This window comes from Portunus trituberculatus, chromosome 45 (assembly GCF_017591435.1).
Source record: "Portunus trituberculatus isolate SZX2019 chromosome 45, ASM1759143v1, whole genome shotgun sequence".
NCBI classification, from domain to species: domain Eukaryota; kingdom Metazoa; phylum Arthropoda; class Malacostraca; order Decapoda; family Portunidae; genus Portunus; species Portunus trituberculatus.
This window is the reverse complement of record NC_059299.1, coordinates 11,119,751-11,139,951: the sequence shown is the minus strand read 5'-3', so window position 1 is coordinate 11,139,951 and position 20,201 is coordinate 11,119,751. Positions and strand designations below refer to the sequence as shown.

The 20,201-nt window shown below is 39.7% G+C and overlaps 1 protein-coding gene across 6 annotated transcripts in view; it reads left to right on the top strand.

Annotated features, from left to right (window-relative positions):
* Nucleotides 1-20,201, top strand: part of LOC123519221 (signaling mucin HKR1-like) — a 153,986-nt gene that overhangs the window by 10,486 nt on the left and 123,299 nt on the right. The window contains exon 2 of one of the 6 annotated variants that reach the window (XM_045280344.1): nucleotides 5,307-5,359. The exons of the other annotated variants lie outside the window; for them this stretch is intronic. The gene's annotated coding sequence lies outside the window, so the exon portion shown is untranslated. The remainder of the gene's footprint in view (nucleotides 1-5,306; nucleotides 5,360-20,201) is intronic. 6 annotated transcript variants of the gene reach the window in all.

Below are 20,201 nucleotides of genomic sequence, written 5' to 3'. Positions count from 1 at the left end.
ACACTTCTAAAGATGAAACCTAATACTCTATTCGCCTTATTTCTGGCCTCGATACATTGCTTCCTTGTACTGAGATCAGAGCTAACTATGACTCCTAAATCTTTCTCATACATGGAACTTCCTAGTGCCACGTTATCTATTGTGGTCCTATTGTTTGGATTATCTTTACCCACACTCAGCACCCTGCACTTGTTAATATTGAACTGCATTAGCCATCTATCTGTCCATTCTTTCATCCTATCCAAGTCAACCTGCAAATCCTTGGCATCTGAATCGGACCTAATTAATCTCGTCTACCTATCTCTGTGTCGTCCGCAAATATACTGATATCACTATTAATTCCACTGTCCAAGTTGTTGATATATACCTATTAGAAATAATAATGGCCCTAAAACTGAGCCACTAACTACTTCTTCCCACTCGGAATTCGAACCATTAATTACTACCCTTTTTTCGCCTGCCATCTAACCATGCTTCAATCCAGCCTAATATTCTACCCTCTATACCGTGTGCTTTAACCTTTTTTAAGAGCCTCTGGTGAGGTATTTTGTCAAAGGCTTTACTGAAATCTAAGTTTAGAATGTCATAACTATCACCTTTATCTGTCGCCTCATAAACCTTGCTATAAAAGCTCAACAAGTTGGTAAGACATGACTTCCCCTTTGTAAATCCATGTTCTGTGTGATTTATCAAGCCGTGTCCGTGTTTGTCTAGGTGTTCCCTAATGTTTTTCGCTATTATTGATTCCATTAGTTTACCCACAACTGAAGTTAAGCTGACAGGCCTGTAATTAGACGTTAGGGTTTTATCCCCCTTCTTAAATATGGGAACCACATTAGCTTCTCTCCACATTATCGGTACCTCACCTGACTCCAGTGACATCCTAAAAAGTGCCGCTAAAGGCTCGCTTACAACATCCTTGCATTCCTTTAGAACCCTTGGATAAACTTCATCAGGTCGCGGTTACTTGAATTTCTTTAGTTTATCTATCTCCTGCTCTACCATCGCCTTAATTATAAGGATATCTGTCAACTTTTCACTATCCTCTGTCCTAAATACCTCATCGCTATCTGGGATTTCCTGTGTGTTCTCTTGGGTGAAGATAGTTAAAAAATACTTGTTTATAATTCTACTAATCTATTCCGCAGAACTAACCATTTCACCATTTATTGTCCTTATGGGACCTATTTCTTCTCTGTTTTTCATCTTATATAATTGAAAAAAGTCCCTTAGGGTTCGTCTTTGCTTGGCTGGCTACCCTCAAATCATATTCACTTTTAGCTTTCCTCGTTAACCTCTTAACTGATCTTACTAATTCATAGTATAGTGGCCTTAAAGATTCATCTCCTGCCTTTAGCCTCTTAAATATATTCCTTTTTTGCCCTATGCACCGCTTTAGTCTGTCTGTCATCCACTTAGGATCGTTGCTTCATGATTTTTTTGTTTTATAAGGAATTTTGGCTATCTGACCATCACGTATTTTATGTAGGAACTCGGTATAGCTCTCACTAATCCTCAGCTGACTGGGATACCTCCCACCTTCCCCCTCCGCCTCACTCTCTCTCCGCCCCATCCCAACGTCACACCTCCCCGCTCTTCCCTGGTCCTCCCTTCCTTCTACCTGACCAGATCTGCCTTGCCCCTGCCAAGTGATTTGTAAATACTCCCTTAATCCATCGAAATTAGCTTTTCTGAAGTCAGGTACTCTTGTTTTGTTTTGTTTTCTAAAAGTTTCATGCTATTTCAATGTATACCTTACTTCTTTGTGATCACTGTTACCTAAATGGCCTCCAACCTCCACCTGTGTAACTGCCTCCTCCCTGTTTGTCAGAACTAAATCTAGAATATTATTTCCCCGCGTTGGTTCTAAATTGACTTGCTTTAAAAAATTATCCTGTATGACCTTAATGAACTCATCTGCTTCCCTGTTACCCACCATCAAGCTCCAATCAACATTCCTATAGTTAAAATCCCTACCACTCATACCTTACTGTACCTGGCTGCTCTATTTATTTCCTCCCATAGGGAAGAGTTTTTTTGGTCTGAAGCATTTGGTGGCCTGTACACTAAACCCATTACTACTGATTGAGACCCATCCTTAATATCTACCCTAGAGACTCTGTTTTGCTATCTGTCTGAATTCTGCTATTTATGCAACATTACAGTGTGTCCTTGACGTACAAGGCCACTCTTCCCCCTCTTCTGTTTTCCCTGTCCTTATGAAAAAGTGTATAACCATCAATTTTCACCTGATCAAACACCTTCCCTGGCATATCTAACCAGGTTTCTGTTAAAGCAATTATATCAAAATTTTCAACACAAGCTGCTCCTCTTAGCAAATCTATCTTACTCAAAACACTCCTACAGTTTATGTAATACACTTTTAAACTATTCTTTGCATTTACTAAGCTGGTTACTTTTCTAGATTTGACTATTCCTTCCTGCCTATGGGTCACCAATACTCCTTCCCTGCACTGGCAAGAACAATGTTCCCTTAAAAAATCTCTACTCCTCTTATAGTTAAAAAACTGATGAATACGCTGGTAATAGTGCACACTACACATAACACATATATAGTGACATCTAAGTAAGATGGATTCAAATACTTCAAATTGAGTTGCTTTTCTTGCCACACAATGAAATAGGACGCTATGATTGGCTGAGTTAATTTTATATTGTTTTTATTGGCAAGGGATTCATGTTCAAACAAAAGAACCAATTGTTGTGATATAGCTTGTACTTGTGCAAATAATATGACATGTGCACGCACAAATGAACACACCTAACCACAGTGCCTCACTGCCCACCTGTCCTTCCCACATGTGGGTGCATTGCTTCCCACTACTGATATAGTGAGTTCATTCTTTCAAAAACATAAGAAGCAGCAATTTGCAATGGATATGTATGGGTTGAAATTACTCAGAATGAGAAGCTCTTTAAGATGAGAAAGGTGAGAAAAGCCATGTTGATTTTTGGTGTATGACTGTAGTAATACTGATTATTCAATAAGATAGCCCAGTGGCATTGTAAATGTGAAAGGTTAAAGTGGTAACATTGAAATAACATTAGCATTTCTATCACTAGGAAATATGCTAGGTTAAGTTTGCATAGATTAAGTTCATTGACTGCATTGCTACTTCCTTCATTGTGTAGATTGTAATTAAGAAAATATTTGCTTATAAATGGTAAGAAATATGCAATCCCTGGAAGTTAATAGGTTAGAGCTATTTCCATGCCTTTGCCCTTGGCAGCATTTCCTCTTGCATACAAAAAAAAAAAAAAATAAATAAATAAATAAAATAAATAAATCCTAAATGAAGAAACAGTGTAATTACTGTGGGGCCTTCATCCCAGGTATACCAGTTCATGATGTTTAGTCTCTGTTACTGAAGTGTATTGTGCATTATACAGTATGGGTAAAATTGTATAATGAAATGCTTTTGGATCTTATTGGCAAAAATTGGTAGCTACTTCTGGATATTAAGTCTGCACTTCTACCCCACCCCCCCTATCCCCCATAAAACAAGCTTGAGGGGCTGTGGGCAATCAGGGGTTTTAGGAGTTGGTGCAAAAAATAAGAGAAATATGGGCCTTCTAAATTCTAAATCTCCCTCAAGTTTTAAAATTTCTATAACCTGACCTAACTTTGCCTGAGGGCTGTGCTCCATTGGACAACCTGCCCTCTTTTGCTAAAACCAAGCATAACTTAGCCAGGAGGGACCACAGCCCTCTTGGATCCCCCTATTTCCCTTCACTAGGACATAAACCTAACCAAGTCTAACCTAACCTAACCTAACCTAATGTGATATTTCAAAATCTGTAGTTATGCCTTACTGGTGGGGAGAAGAAATTCAAAGGGGGATGGAAGTGCATACAGTTTTGCAGCTTTGTTGATAAACACATGGAACCTCACCTTTACATCTCTGTATTGTATCTCACACATTACTGTTGATGAATATCCCACATAGTGACTTTTTTTTTTTTTTTTTCCAGCTGAACACTGGCATTGTTCACTTAACCTCACTTCACTAGTTAGCCATATCAACCTGTCAGTACTCAGTGTCATCTATAGGTGACAGATTTGTAATGGTCCACAGATATTTAATCATTTAAGGTAGCAATGAACTTTATGTTTTATGTGAAGGTCAATTATGTCCTTTTTCTTTAACAACACCAGCTAACATAATTTTTTACATGAGCTGGGGCAAGAGGACAGAGATCATGTAGTGAAGGATTTTCTCTAACTTCTCAAATACTGTCATTCAAATAAGTGCTAAAAGAATAAAGAAGTGAGTGAATGCATTCAATGTCAATGTTAACCAACCTAAATATAAATAGTTGCTAAACAGTAGCTACCATAACACATATATCAGTATGAAAAGTGATCTCAGTGTTATGCTTTCAATTACATAGTGTATCACTTCCAGGCTATAGGTGACACAGGGCAATGAGTGCTTTGAATACTTGGATATTTATCACCAACAACAGTTGAAGAATACTTTGTTTTTATAGCTTCCATGTCACTGATCAGTGGTTAAAGTAATCACTGTTGTACATTATTTGATGATAAGCTTTTCAATATAATGGTTGAACTGTTAGATGTTTTATGTTTAGTATCTTTCTTTTATTTTATTTGTCTGACTGTTAATGAAGCTCAACAGTTAGTGGAAAAGTCAGGCAATAAGGAGTAGGATTCTAAAGATTCAAATGGTGGTATTAGAGGCCGAGATATAGAAGAAATCATAATTTACATCCCTCAATATGGAGTGCAAACAGATAAGGACTCAGGTAAGGAAGGTAGAGGAGATTTGAGTCACCTTACTGCAGCTCAGCTAGTTTCAGATTGTGATGTAATTATTATTATGATTTTTTTTTTTATTTATTTTTTTTTTTTAGAGGTACAGGAAGAACTGGGAATGAGAATTTCAGGAATGGAAGACAAGCAAAAAGGAAGGGAAGATAAAAGATTATGTAAAGCTGCTATGGAGCTCTTTAGTCAATGTTATGCATAACTATTTTTCTTTTTTGAGGTTTCCACATGTTTGTGTTTATCTTTTTAATAAAGACACATATGTTTGGAAAAATGAGTATTCAAAGTAGTAGTTTTATAGGCATGATGTAAATGTCTATGTATTTGAGGCACCAGTATAGTTATTGTCTAGATTTCCAAGTAAGAATGATGTACTAAATAGTGATATTGTAATAAGTCACTCATAATGCATATCATGTATTTAATTAGGAATCTTACTAACATCAACACTTGCATAATTTATAAATAACATATTACTCATTTTGTATTGCATAAGAGGGAAGAGCAAGGACCCTGACATTTTCTACAAATTCTAAGCTCGGCATCACTGTAAGTAACATTCACTTAACTGTTAAATGAAGACACTTACAAGAAAAACCATAAGAGTAATAGAGTCTTAGAATTACAATTTTAGTGATATATCAAAATTTCTATAAAGTTTCCTCTGGAAATAAATACATGGGCTTTCACGGGTTAACAAATAACTGACTCTGACTCAATTGCCTGATATGTCCCTAAAATAAATGAAAAGTGTAACTGTCATAATTGGTTATGTCAGGAATGGCCTCACAAGTGGCAGTGTGTGATTAGAGAGATCACCTCTTTAGATACCATGGAATCCCAAAATACTACCACCCACAGATCTCACCCATAAACAATGGGAAATCATGTCAGTGTTCACTCTTAACTGGTGCACAGTTCACTGGACTTGGAAAATCTTGAATTTTGACATTCTTAAGTACTGTTATAACCATGCTACACACATGTCCCACAGTTTTGCTATATTTTTGGTAAGGTCACTGACCTTTCCACATGACATGTGAGTTTTGTTATTGTATCTGACATTGACATGATTTAGCTACACCTTCAATGAGAAATCAATATCTGGCTTCAATTTGCATTGTTGCTTCCTCTTGTGATATGGTTTATACCAGGGGTGGGCAACATTTTCAGAGTGAGGGACATTTGGGGCTTTTGGGAGAAGGCCACTGGCAGGAGTGACAAGTAATATCCACAAAGTGACTAATCCCCTCTTTTTGAGTTTTGCTCTTCTCAAATTTTGCATTACTTGAGTTTGATGCTTAGTTTTAGATTCTTACCATCCTGAATTTCACACATATGTGGCACTGATTTGGACACAAACATGGACACAAGTTTAACAAAATGATAAAGGTAAGAGACTAAAAATGATGTATACGAACATAGACGGGGTTTTATCAAGTAAATTAGAATTAAGAGATTACATAAAGAAAGAAAATCCAGATATTGTATGCCTGGCTGAAACAAAACTAAATGGGGCAATCAAAATAGACTTGGATAATAGGTATAATGTATGGAGAAGAGACAGAGTGGGTAAAGGAGGAGGAGGAGTCATGATAATATTAAGGAAGGAGAAAGTGATAAACCAAGTGGAATGTGGGGAAGGAAAAGCAGAAGTACTGTATGTTAAGATGCATATTAATAAAAAAGAGTTAACAATCATTGTAACAGGTGCCACCAAAAACAAATTCATGGACCAATCAAGAATATAAGGACATGATAGATGACACAATAAGGAGCCTAACGAGAATTGTTAAAGAAAGGAGAAAAGTGATATTAGTAGGAGATTTCAACTGTAAAGAAGTGGACTGAGAAAATTATGAAAGTGGTATGGGGGAAGAAGCCTGGGGAGAAAGATTCCTGAACCTGATGATAGACAATATGATGGACCAGAGAGTAAAGGAATGCACAAGATTCAGAGGAAACGACGAGCCGGCGAGATTGGACCTAGTTTTTACGAGGGAAATACAAATGAATGATGATATAAGATATAAGTGCCCGTTGGGAAAGAGTTACCATGTAATATTAGAAATGGGGCCGCCGTGGTACAGTGGAACCATGCGTGCTTTGGGGTCCGAGGGGTCTCCAAGCGCACGGGTTCGAATCCTGTCCACGGTCCGAGTGTAGGTTGGGCTTCCTCACTCGGGGCAACGGTTTCCTAGCTGGTGGGCTTTGAGATAGGAGGTACCGCAAAAAGTATCCCCTTTAGCCCAGAAATTCCCGTGAAAAGCCCACATGGTGTAAATAAAATGGATATAGAAGAGGGAAATGAAGATAGAGACGATTCATACAAAGGAGACTGATTAAATTACAAAAAGGCTGATATTGAGAACCTCAAGAGCTATTTTAAAAACGTAAACTGGGAGGAGATGGAAAACTCAGAGACAATGCAAGAGAAGTATAACTTATTTTTTGAAATATACAAAAAAGGAGTCAGGGAATATGTCCTGAAATACAGACCTAAAGAAGAAGGAAAGAAAGATTGGTTTAATGCAAGGTGTGCTAGGGCAAAGGAGAAAAGAGATGGAGCATGGAAAAGGTGGAGGAAAAATAGAAATCCAGTAAATAAGGAAAACTTCAAGGCAGCGAGAAATGAATATGTTAAGGTGAGGAAGGAAGAGGAAAACAACTTTGAAAAAGACATTGTCGAAAAATGTAAGGAGCAACCAAAATTGTTCTACAGATTCATAAATGGAAAAATTAGGCAAAAAGAAACAATAGAAAGGTTAAAAGGAGAGAATGGGATGGTGGAAGACCCAAAAGTATGGCAGAACTATTAAATAATAAATTCCAGGAGGTCTTTACTAAGGAATCCAAATTTGAAAGGCCACAGGGTAATAAAGAGACAGTCTATATGAAAGAGATTAAAGTAACCAAGCTTGAAATAAAAGAGTTAATGAAGGAACTGGATGAAGAGAAGGCAATGGGATCGGATGAAGTCTCAGGCAGAATACTGAAAGAATGTAGGGAAGAACTAGCAAGTCCTATATACAACATCATAAAATGCTCAATAGAAAATGGAACAGTACCAGTAGAATGGAAAAGAGCTGAGGTGGTTCCCATATATAAGAGCGGAAGGAAGGAAGAACCTTTAAATTACAGACCGGTATCACTAACTAGTGTAATATGCAAGATGTGTGAAAGAATAATAAAGAAACAATGGATCGAGTTCCTTGAAGACAACAAATTAATATCAAATAGCCAATTTGGTTTTAGAAAAAGACGACCGTGTGTAACTAATTTATTGAGTTTCTATTCTAGAATAGTTGATAGAGTACAAGAGAGAGAGGGATGGGTTGACTGTATTTATTTAGATTTAAAAAGGCGTTTGACAAAGTGCCACATGCAAGATTACTATGGAAGTTAGAGGAGAAGGGTGGCTTAAAAGAAAGCACATTGAGATGGATAGAAAATTATTTGAGGAGGAGAGAGATAAGGATGGTAGTTAAAGATATGAAGTCCAAGTGGAGAGCAGTAGAAAGCGGAGTGCCACAGGGGTCAGTATTGGCACCAATACTTTTCCTCATTTATATTAACGACATGCCAGAAGGAGTGAACAGCTACATAAATCTGTTTGCAGATGATGCAAAACTGTGCAGAGTTATAAAGCAAAAGGAGGATTGTGAAATACTGCAAGAAGACCTAAATAAGATCTGGGAATGGAGTAAAAAGTGGGAAATGGAATGCAATGTGAACAAAAGCCATGTCATGGAAATGGGAAAGAGTGAAAGACGACCTGTGGGAATCTATAAGATGGGAGATGGAGTAGAACTGGAGAAAGTAAAAAAGGAAAAGGACTTAGGAGTGACGATGGAAGAAAACAATCAACCGGTAAGCCATATTGATAGAAATTTTAGAAAAACATGATTTGCTAAGGAATATTGGAGTAGCATTTCACTACATGGACAAAGAAATGATGAAGAAATTGATAAGTACTAAAATAGACCCAGATTGGAATATGCAGGAGTAGTGTGGACCCCTCATAAAAAGAAACACATAAGGAAGTTGGAGAGCCTACAAAAAATGGCAACAAGAATGGTTCCAGAATTTGAAGGGATGACATATGAGGAGAGACTAAAGGCTATGGATCTACCAACCTTGGAACAAAGAAGGGAGAGAGGAGATCTGATACAAGTTTATAAATTAATCAACGGAATGGACGAAGTGGATAACGAGAAACTGATCCTTAGAGAAGAATATGACATTCGAAGGACAAGATCGCATAGTAAAAAGCTGAGAAAAGGAATATGTCAGAGATGTTAAAAAATATAGTTTCCCGCAAAGATGTATTGAGACATGGAACAGTTTAAATGAAGAAGTAGTGTCTGCAACGAGTGTGCATACTTTTAAAGTAAGATTGGATAAGTGTAGATATGGAGACGTGGCCACACCAGCATAAAGCCCAAGCCCTGTAAAACTACAACTAGGTAAATACACACACACATTGAAAACATCTTGAATGCAAACAAAAGCTGGGGTAGACACTGCCTCTGTAGCTGTGAGCTGTGTAAATACTGATCTTGGATGGTAGTGCCACAGCACAATGTCATTTTACTTCACAAATGGCCTGGAATGACATGGATGATGTAAGAGCTAGCAGAGGCATTTTATCCAGTATATCAGCCTATTAAGTTAACATTATTCAATTAAAGGGCAAAACATGCTTACTGGTGCCCTTGAGATATAACAATAATGAATAAATAAAAAGGTACATAAACAAGTAAAAAACTAAACAAATTCCTGAAAGTATCCAAATTATCCTATGTCCAGCTTATTTGAGTTTTCTGTACTGCCTTTTCTTACAATCCATCCACTCTTGGTCCAGTCATACTGTTGTTTCAACCAATACATTGTATGCGTTGTAGCCCATCGCAGGGTTTACATCTCACTGTTTGGAGCATTTCTGGTAAAATTTTAACTGTTGGAAATTAATAAGTTTACATTATGAGAGGAAATGGAGGTGTCCAAGGAACCCCCACCAGTTAGGCTAATTTATCTTATGGGATGGGGCATCAAGTGGGGAAAGCTCCTTAGTAGATTAGAAAAGTTAACATTACTTAATTTGATGGCATATAGGACACCATTTCCCAAAAATTTTTGCTCAAAACATTGCCCTGTGTCTCAAATGCGAAGTTGAGACCTACTGTAGGATAATTTTCTCCTTGGTGCTCACTAACCTAGCTTATGAACAGTATGTCTTCCTACCCTAACTGCATCCATCATTATATTATTGCTGGTATTATTATTATTATTATTATTATTATTATTATTATTATTATTATTATTATTATTATTGTATTGAAAGCAATCTAACCTGTGAGGCTGTCACATGTTTATAGATATCAGCTGATTGAAACACTGACTTAATGCCATCTGTCGGTGAGGAGTAACAGCAAGTTCATGATCATAACAAAACACATCAAGACCCTCACTGTTATGCAGCAGGAGGAAAAACATCAAGCAACATGATCTACTATAAAGTATAAGTGGTAGTTAATACCAAGGACCATGGCAATGAAACAGCAACCAGGACTTTTAGGCATCACCTAGGGAAAAAATGATATTTGTCAGGCAATAACATTGTCTTTTCCTCACTGAAACACAGCTGTTTGAGACAACTAACAGTAACTTCTTTTCTGTTCTCTCCTACTTGTTCTATCCTCATTTTCAATCCAAAGCTGCATGTTGCATCTACGTATGTGCGCAACAATTTGACTTGCTCTTGTGCCCATGCTCTTGAATTTTCCAAGTTTTCCACCATCTGGGTTTGACTCAATAGTCACTCTTTAATCAAATTTATCTGTGCTGTCTATCTCGCCTGTAACTCCTCTGACTATAGTCAATTCTTTGACTATTCAACTTCTCAAGTGGAGCACATTCTGTACCTCTATCCTTTCATGGAGATCTCCATCCTTGGAGATTTCATTGTTCACCACCAGCTGTGGCTTTCATTCTTCTTCATTGACCATCCTGGTTAACTAGCCTTCAACTTTGCTATTCTATATGACCTAGAGCAACTGGTGCAACACCCTACTCATATTCCTGACAGTCTTGGAGATACGCCCAACATTCTTGACTTTTTCCTTACCTCTAATCTTTCTGCTTAAGCTGTTGCCCTCTCTTCTCTGTTGGGGTCCTCTGATTACAATCACATTAATGTATCTTGTCCTATTCTTCCCCAAAGGGGAGGTGCCTTTGGCATTTTACCTCTGCTAGTTGAGGGGACCTAAAGAGGTATTATACTGATTTTCACTAGAATGATTCCTGTTTCCGTGTCAGAGACCCCTCTCTGTGTGCTGAATGCATAACAGAGGTGATAGTGTCTGGCATGGAAGCGTATATGCTTCATTCTTTCTCTCAATCTAAACTTTGGTTTATCACAGCCTGTTCTTGTGCTATACATGATAAAGAGGTTGCCCACAAAAAGATACTTCAGCCTTCCATTTCCTGAATCTCATGCACTTTATATTTCTGCCCGGAATCATGCCAAGTCTGTTTTTCAACTTGCCAAATACTCCTTCATAAATAGAAAATGTCAAAATCTTTCAAACCCAAACTCCCCTCGAGATTCTTGGCATCTTGCCTAAAACATCTCCAATAACTTTACTTTTTCATCTTTCCTTCATTTTATCCTGATGGCTCCACTGCCATCTCTTCTGTCTCTAAAGCTGAACTCTTCTCTCAAACCATTGCTAACAACTCCACCTTGGATGATTATGGACTTGTCCCTCCCTCTCCTCTTCCCTCTGACTATATCATGTCTTCAATCACAATTCTTCATAGTGATGTTTTCCATGCCCTTGCTGGCTTAATTCCTCAGAAAGCTTATGGACCTGATGAGGTCCCTCCTATTGTTTTCAAAAACTGTGCTTCCATGCTTGCACATTCAGCCTGCTTCTAAAAAGGATGACTGTTCTAACCCCTCAAACTACCATCCTGTAGCTTTAATCTCTTGCTTGTCTAAAGTTTTTGAATCTGTCCTGAATAGGAAGATTCTTAAACTTCTGTCATTTCACAATCTTCTATCTGATCGCCAGTATGGCTTCTGTCAAGGTCACTCTATTGGTGATCTTCTGGCATTCTTTACTGAGTCAGTCATCCTCTCTTAGATATTTTGGTGACACTTTTGCTGTCGCATTAGACATATCAAAATCTTTCGATAGAGTCTGGCATAAAGCTTTGATTTCAAAACTGCCCTCCTGCAGTTTCTATCCTTCTCTCTGCAACTTTATCTCAAGTTTCCTTTCCGACCATTCTATTGCTGCTGTGGTAGACGCCCACTGTTCTCATAAATCTATTAATAGTGGTGTTCCTCAGGGTTCTGTCCTGTCACCCACTTTCTTTCTATCATTCATTAATGATTTTCTTAACCAAACTTCTTGCCCTATCCACTCCTACGCTGATGATACTACCCTGCATATTCCCACGTCTTTTTAGAGACAACCAACCCTTCAGGAAGTCAACAAATCATGCAGTGATGCCACAGAATGCCTGACTTCTAATCTTTCCAAGATTTCTGATTGGGGCAGAGAAAATCTAGTAGTTTTCAATGCCTCAAAAACTCAATTCCTTCATTTATCAACTTGTCACAACCTATCAGACAACTATCCCTCTTCTTCAATGACACTTAAGTTTCTCCCTCTCCCACACTGTCCTTTACTCATAATCTTAACTGGAAACTTCACATCTCATCTCTTGCTAAAACTGCTTCTATGATGTTGGGCATTCTGTGGTGTCTCCCAGTTTTTCTTGCCCCTCCAACTGCTTACTCTGTAGAAGGGCCTTATCCATCCCTGTATGAAGTACTCTTCGCATGTTTGTTGGGTTCCACTCATACAATTTTATTAGATAGGGTGGAATCAAAAGCTTTTCGTGTCATCAACTCTCCTCCTCTGACTGACTGTCTTCAGCCTCTTTCTCAATGCTGAAATGGTGCATTTCTTTCTATCTTTTATCACTATTTTCATCCTAACTATTCTACTGATCTTGCTAACTACATGGCTCCCCTCCTCCTGTGGCCCTGCTGCACAAGGCTTTCTTCTTCCTCTCATCCCCATTCTGTCCAACACTCTAAGGCAAGAGTTAACCATTACTGTGTCATTCATACCTTTCATTAGTAAACTCTGGAACTCCCTACCTGTTTCTGTATTTCTGCCTTCCAACGACTTGACTTCTTTTAAGAGGGAGGTATCAAGACATTTGATTCCTAATTTTGGCTGACCTTTCTTATCTTTTAGAGAATCAGCATCAAGTGGCCTTCTCTCCTACTTAAAGAAAAAAAAATAAATAAAAAGATTGGCTATAATGAATGCACAATATGTGTGCTTCATTTGTTTGTAATAGCAGGTTGGGCCACATATGGTACACAAGGAACGTACACCACTGGTGGCACACAACACAATATCATAAATTAAGAACAAGTGTATGGCGTAGTGTACCACAGGTGGAGCACGAGTTTTATTGTTTCATTGGCAACTCATAAGTAGGGAGAAGCTACTCACCTCCACTCAGGTCTGTGGATAGCGCAGCACTGACACTGCATTAAGTTAAACCAGACGTGACAGGGAGGAAGCAGCGGGATATCCAAATGCTGTGAATATGTTAATAATCTTCTTAACCAAACTTCTTACCCTATCCACTGTTACACTGATGATACCACCCTACACCTATCCATGTTTTTTTCAGAAACAACCAACCCTTCAGGAAGTTAACAAATAATGCAGGGATGCCACAAAATTGTAAGATTAAACAAGTACTTACCAAATATAAAGTTTGATCATAATTTCACGAACATTTAAACTGCGTCACTGAGGTATTAAATGAGATGCCCGCCATGTGCGCCTCACGTCAGTCCTTCAGAAGAAAATGGGTTGGAGGAAGCAGCTAATCATATCAGAAACTAGGACAAACATTCCCTCAGGATGTCCCACAGAAAGGGAGGGACAGGGAGGGCATTTAATACCTCAGTGACGCAGTTTAAATGTTCGTGAAATTATGATCAAACTTCATACTTGGTAAGTACTCGTTTAATCTTACAATTTCACTTCATGACATTTAAACTGACGTCACTCCAGGCATTCAATGAGAGCTTTAGAGTGATTCCTCCAACCTTCATTACTTCAAAGAAAAAAGACTTCCCTAGGCCAAGGGAAAAGAGAAACACGAGACTCCCAAAAATTGAATCACATGTAATTCAACATCATACACCAAAAACCCCATACACACCTGAACAGATAATGTGTGGTAGAAAAAGGATAACAACCCAAACAAATGAAAAATGTGTCAATAAAAAAACACAGCTAAATAGAAGTGTAAACAGAAAAGATCTCAAAACATGGAACCCCTCCATCTATTCTTGATCACCAGCAGTCAGAACTGCTGTGGCAAACCGCCCATGGTCCTCCAACGGTCTCTGATAAAACTTGGCAAAAGTGGATTCTCTGGACCAGCCAACAGTGGACAAAATGGTGGAGAGAGGCAACTTCAAAGCCGCTTTACTAGATGATGCTGATCTGGTGGAATGTGGAGGAAAAAGTGAAAGGTCAATACCAGCGGCTATCATCATATCCCGGGTCCAACGTCTTAATGTGTCCCGAGAGGCCATATGGAAGGGGCGTTTTGTTGTAAGGAAAAAAGTAGTTATTCCTCTATTGAGCAATGTTCTGCCTAGGTAATTTCTGATAGTAGTGTGAACACATAACAGCTTATCAGAAGGGTAAGGCACAAAGCATAATTCCGACATATGAGAACCTGGCCGAGAGGTTTTCAGTGGGCTGCCTATCCTGAAAAAAAATTTTGAGTCGGAAAGTGTCGTGTTTCTAATGTCCAACAGGTGTAGGGTCTGGCCGCGTTGTCCAGAGAGCAGCAGCATTAAGACTGTAAGTTTCCTGGACAATTGCAAAATTGACAATGAAGAGTCTGGTCCCAAGGACTTAATATAAGTAAGCACAATATCTGGGTCCCAGGTGGAAGACCCCCGGGGAAAAGACAGCCTCTCCTGGAAGACTGACTTCAGGAATCTACTGACTAGAGGGTGCTGTTTAGCAGGACGGTCATTTATCTGAGCCATAGCTGAAATTGCAGAACAGATGGTGTTCATAGAACTATAGCTACGTCCCTTGCCTTTCCTAAACTCCAGCAAAAGGAAGTCCAAAAAGGAGGCTAAAGATGGCTGAAATGGATCAACTTCCCTACTGAAGCAAAAAGACACCCATCTGTTGATATGTGGCCCATATTGTAGTAAAGTACCTTGCATCCATGATCCAATGAGAAATCGGGCAACCTCTGGCGATAGTCCTCGGTTTTCGAAGTATCTCCTGATAATAACATTGCAGCTAGTACCAAGTTGCGAGCCTGTGGGTGTGTGAGTGTCGGATCTTGTGGCAGAATCAAACAGTGCCGAGGAAGTATGAGGGGAGGTCGAGCCAGTAAGCGGAGAGCGACCGGAAACCATGCCTGAGTTGGCCACAGCGGAAGAACAGTAAGCAGGGTCGCCTGGGATTTCTGATGTTTCTTCAAAACCTTGGAAATCACACTGAAGGGAGGAAAAGCATATAAGCTTGTGTTGAACCAGTCAAGGGTGAAGGCATTAATAAATGCTGCAGCAGGATCTGGTTTCCAAGAAACATAAGAAGCTACCTGAGCATTGAGCCTAGAAGCAAACAAGTCAATTTCTGGCGTAAAAAAATTTTGACAAAGCTTTCTGAAAATATGGGGGAGCAATATCCATTCAGTGTCAACATTTTTTAATCTAGACTCCTTTTCAGCATCTATATTGTGAAGTCCTTTGACAAACTCTGCTGATAGTGAAATGCCACGTGACTCAGCCCATGAGAAAATCTCGCCTGTTAATGTGTTAAGGTTAATCTTTGTGCTTCCACAACGGTTCAGACAAGCGACGGCAGTAGCATTGTCAGAGCGAAGACAGATGTGAATGTCTTTATGCTCCCTGCAAAGGGATTGTAAACCAAAGAGGATAGCTTTCAACTCTAAACAGTTAATGTGGTCCAATTTGTGATGGGCCCAGTGGCCACCTGTCTTAGACGGTCCCACAGAAGCACCCCAGCCTGTCAAAGATGCATCAACAAACAACTCAAAGAGAGGGGGGGAAGAACGCAGAGACTTAGTCTGGGAATCTATGTTTTCAACCCACCATTTTATGATACCTAAGGCATGGGAGTCCAAACTAACCTCTGAAAAGTAGTTACCAAAATTGTGGGCCAATTCCCTGTTCCTGATTATTTCTAGATACTTGTATCTGAGAGGGGCAAGTTCCACCGCTTGGTCAGCAGCCACGGCCAAACCAATGAAGGAAGATAAGTCATGTAGACAAAAGTTACCCTGTAATAAATGTAAGCCTTTTACTTTAATCCGTTCCTTTCTATGTGAAGCTAAGGTAGCTGTCATCTTAACCGAGTTCAACACAACCCCAAGAAATTCCACCTCTTGGGAAGGCTCTAGAGAAGATTTGAATGTATTAACTGTGAGGCCCACAGAATAAAAAAGATGTAAGGCATAGCAGACATGTTGTTTGAGTTTCTTGCTTGAGGCTGCAATAAAAATGCAATCATCAATGTATGAGACCACAGTAATTCCTAGTTTTTGCAGGTGTGAGAGAACTGGTTTAAGGAGCCTGGTAAAGATCTGAGGAGCAGAAGTTAGGCCTTGTGGCATACAAGTGAATTGATAACATTGTCTCTTCCAAAAGAATCTAAGCCATTTCCTATCTTCAGGCCTAATAAAAACTGAGAAATAAGCATCTTTAAAATCACAGGTAGCAAAAAAACAGTTATGTTGAATCAAATGTATGACCTCTTTAAGAGTATCCATTTTAAAATGTATATTGGGAATAAATTCATTTAGTTCTTTAAGGTTCAGGATAACTCTGGCTGTACCATCCTTCTTTATAATAGGAAAAATATTGGAAAAGAAACCCTGATTGGAAGAAGTGTCACAGACTTCCACCACTCCTTGCCTAATAAACTCCAGTATGGCAGAGTCTAATGCAAAGCGATCAGAAGCAGAGAGATTCAGAGGTCCAGGTAGCACTGTTTGAGTAGGAAGGGCATGGAACTGAAAAATCTTACTGTGAACATCATGGATCCACTGATCTGTAGATAAGTCCTGCCAAAACTGTCTGGCTGCAAAAATCTTACCACTAACAAAATTATGTGGGGTATTCAGCAAGGGAAAGGAGATGAAACTTACTGGCACATTGTCTACTGGCGATTCTTGAAAGGCCACACCCCCTTCCCCTGGGGTGGCTTCTGCCCTAAAAAAGGCCTAGAATAAGACCTCAGCCTTGACTGAGGAGGGTTGCTGGACTGCCCGAAAGCCTGGTAGTAAGGGGCAAACCTCCTAGGAGTAGAGGTCCTAAGGGGGCGGAAAGAAGGCCTCCCCAGCTTCCTAGTGCGGCGAATCTCGTCACACTTCTTCGTGACGTCAAAGGGAAATAACACTTCCCCTCCAACTTCACTGTCCCATTTGCATAACTCGGCAAGCGCCGAGTCATTGACATGGATTTTCACTGCTTCCTTACGTAGCTGGTTCACATAATTAACAGCTGAGGCCAGGAGCCTAAGGCTATTATTCAGCCCATCCAAGTAAAAGGAGACAGGCTTTCCCTTTCTTTCACCAATGTCACTAATACACTGTGCCACCGGAACAAGGGCCTTGGAGATCAGTCCATTAGTGTGAAAGAGACGCAAGTCTATAAGTTTGCCCCCAGCACTCATGGCGTTAGTAATGGCAGAATTAGTGGCTGGGACAGACAAGTTTGGCACATTACTGAAGAGTTTAATTTTGCCACAAGTAGCCTTCACGCCGTCAGCAGAAGGTCTGTGGTGCAAGCTGGAGTTCAAGATTGAAGCCAGGCGCTCGGGCAGTGGCTCCCCTTTCTCTTCCTCCCTGTGGAAGTGACCAGACAACTCTTCCAGGGCACGAAGGAAATCAGTGTTGTCCCCATCTGCAGCAGTGAGGGCTGGGGGGCCACCACCAAGCAGATCCAGCTCCTCTAAGGGGTCGGCAGCACTCTCCAGGAGTTCGCCCTCCTCCTTACCCAAGGAAGGCACAGTGAAGCCACTAAACTCAGCACCACTCCCCACAGAGGCAGTGGCAGACGTGGAAGCATCCAGTTTCGCGATCAGGCCGCTGATAACCATACTCAGGCGATCCAGCTGGTCGTCCCTGGTGGCGCGAACAGCTGACTGGGGCGCAGTGTTTACATCTTGGCTCGTGCCGGCAGCAGAGAGCAGCGAAGCGCAAGCCCCAACTCTGCTGCCATCGTCCTTCTGTCTGTCTTTCCTCCTTCTCTCCTCGCCTGTAGGTGGAGGATTTTCCCCGCTGGAGCGCTTGCTAACCGAAGACGAAGACGGTCATCGCGGAGTTTCTGACCGGTCCTTCGCCTGAGAAAAACACTGCAACCAAAAAGTAACTCTGAGTCACAAAGAGAGCCAGATAGACAACAATCCTTAGATTGTGTTCTTCACCCAATTATACTCCCAACAGCAGGGCGACGATCAAAAGAGCTTACCAGGGCAACTCCTTGGAGAAGCCGGTAAAAAGGGAGGAGGGTGGACAGCTGGAAGAGCGGGCGGACTGGACGGAGGTAGGCAGCGAACTGACGTGAGGCGCACATGGCGGGCATCTCATTGAATGCCTCAAGTGACGTCAGTTTAAATGTCGTGAAGTGAAATACCTGACTTCTGACCTTTCTAAGATTTCTGATTGGGGCACTTAGTAGTGTTCAATGACTCAAAAACTCAATTCCCCCATCTATCAACTTGACAAAACCTTCCAGACATCTAGCCCCTCTTCTTCAAAGCACTCAGCTGTTCCCATCATCTATACTGAATATATTTGGTCTGTCCTTTACTCATCAGCTAAACTACAAACTTGACATCTCATCTTTTATTAAAACAACTGTTATGAAGTTAGGCGTTCTGAGATGTCTCTACCAGTTTCTCTCACCCTTGCAACTGCTAATTCTGTAGCTACAAGGGCGTTATTTGTTCTTGTATTGAATACTCTTTGCATGTTTGGGGGTGTTCCACTCACACAGTTTTATTGGATAGGGTGGAATCAAAAGTTCTTCATCTCATCAACTCCCCTCCTCTGACACTGTCTTCAGCCTCTTTCTCACTGCCAGAATGTTGTATCTTTGGTTATTGTTTATTGATATTTTCATGCTAACTGCTCTGCTGATCTTGTTAACTGCATGCCTTCCCTCCTCTGGTAGTCTTGCTGCACAAAATTTTCTTCTTCCTCTCACCCCTATTCTGTCCAACTCTGATGTGAGAGTTAACCAGTGATTTCAATCACTCATACCATTTTCTGGTAAACTCTGGAATTCCCTGCCTATTTCTGTATTTCCATCTTCCTACAACTTGACTTTTTTAAGAGAGGTTTCAATGACATTTGTGTCAGATATTTGGCTAACTTTATTTGAACTTTAAGGGAACTGGCTGTCAAGTGAAGCTTTTTTTTTTTTTTTTTTTTTTTTTTTTTTTTTAGATATATTGTACCTCCTTTCGTTTTTCTTCCTAGTTGTCATTTTAACCCATTCAATATGAGGCTGTGTATTTTATGTCCTTAAAGCGAGGACGCAAGTACTACATTTATGTTATGGCTGTGTTCTGCTGAGATGATGTTTTTTTTTTCTGGATATTATAAGAGATCTTTCAGAATGTACTGTATCTGATGGCTCATAAGACATACCATTTCTCAAAAAAAAAAAAATAAATAAATAAATTAATTAATTAATTAAAGAAAAAATTTGGAAATGAGCCTGCATCCTATGAGGCCACAAGGTTCATCATTGAGGCAGTGGTTGGTAGTAAGTCTATGGCAACAGAGGCTCTAAAATAAAACCCGAGACATCTTCACACATGTAAATAAAGTGATGATTGGTACTGCATTACAAAATAACTCCTTCTTTCCGGGTAACATAAATGATAAGTGATACTTACAAGTAATTCACATAGAATGACACCAATCAGGAAGAATTTACCTAAGTGATCATACACCACATGAACCAAAACAAAGCACACGGTTGGTGGTCTTGCTCTTAACACAGGCAAGGTTCACTGCAATCTTTACAGTGTGATGCTTTTATTCCTTGAGTTTAGGCACATTTTCGTACAATGAGAATTGCACTTATCTTTTAACATTCTTACCTTGCTTACATGTAAAAAAAGAAAAAAAAATAGTTATGATTATTAGTCCTGTAATCTCTCACAGTCACTGACAATGTCATTTATCAGGTACATGTTTGCTAGTAGTTTACATCTCACAACAGGATTGGTATGTAGGCTACTAGCAAATATTAAAGATTTTAAATGTCAGATATTGGGAT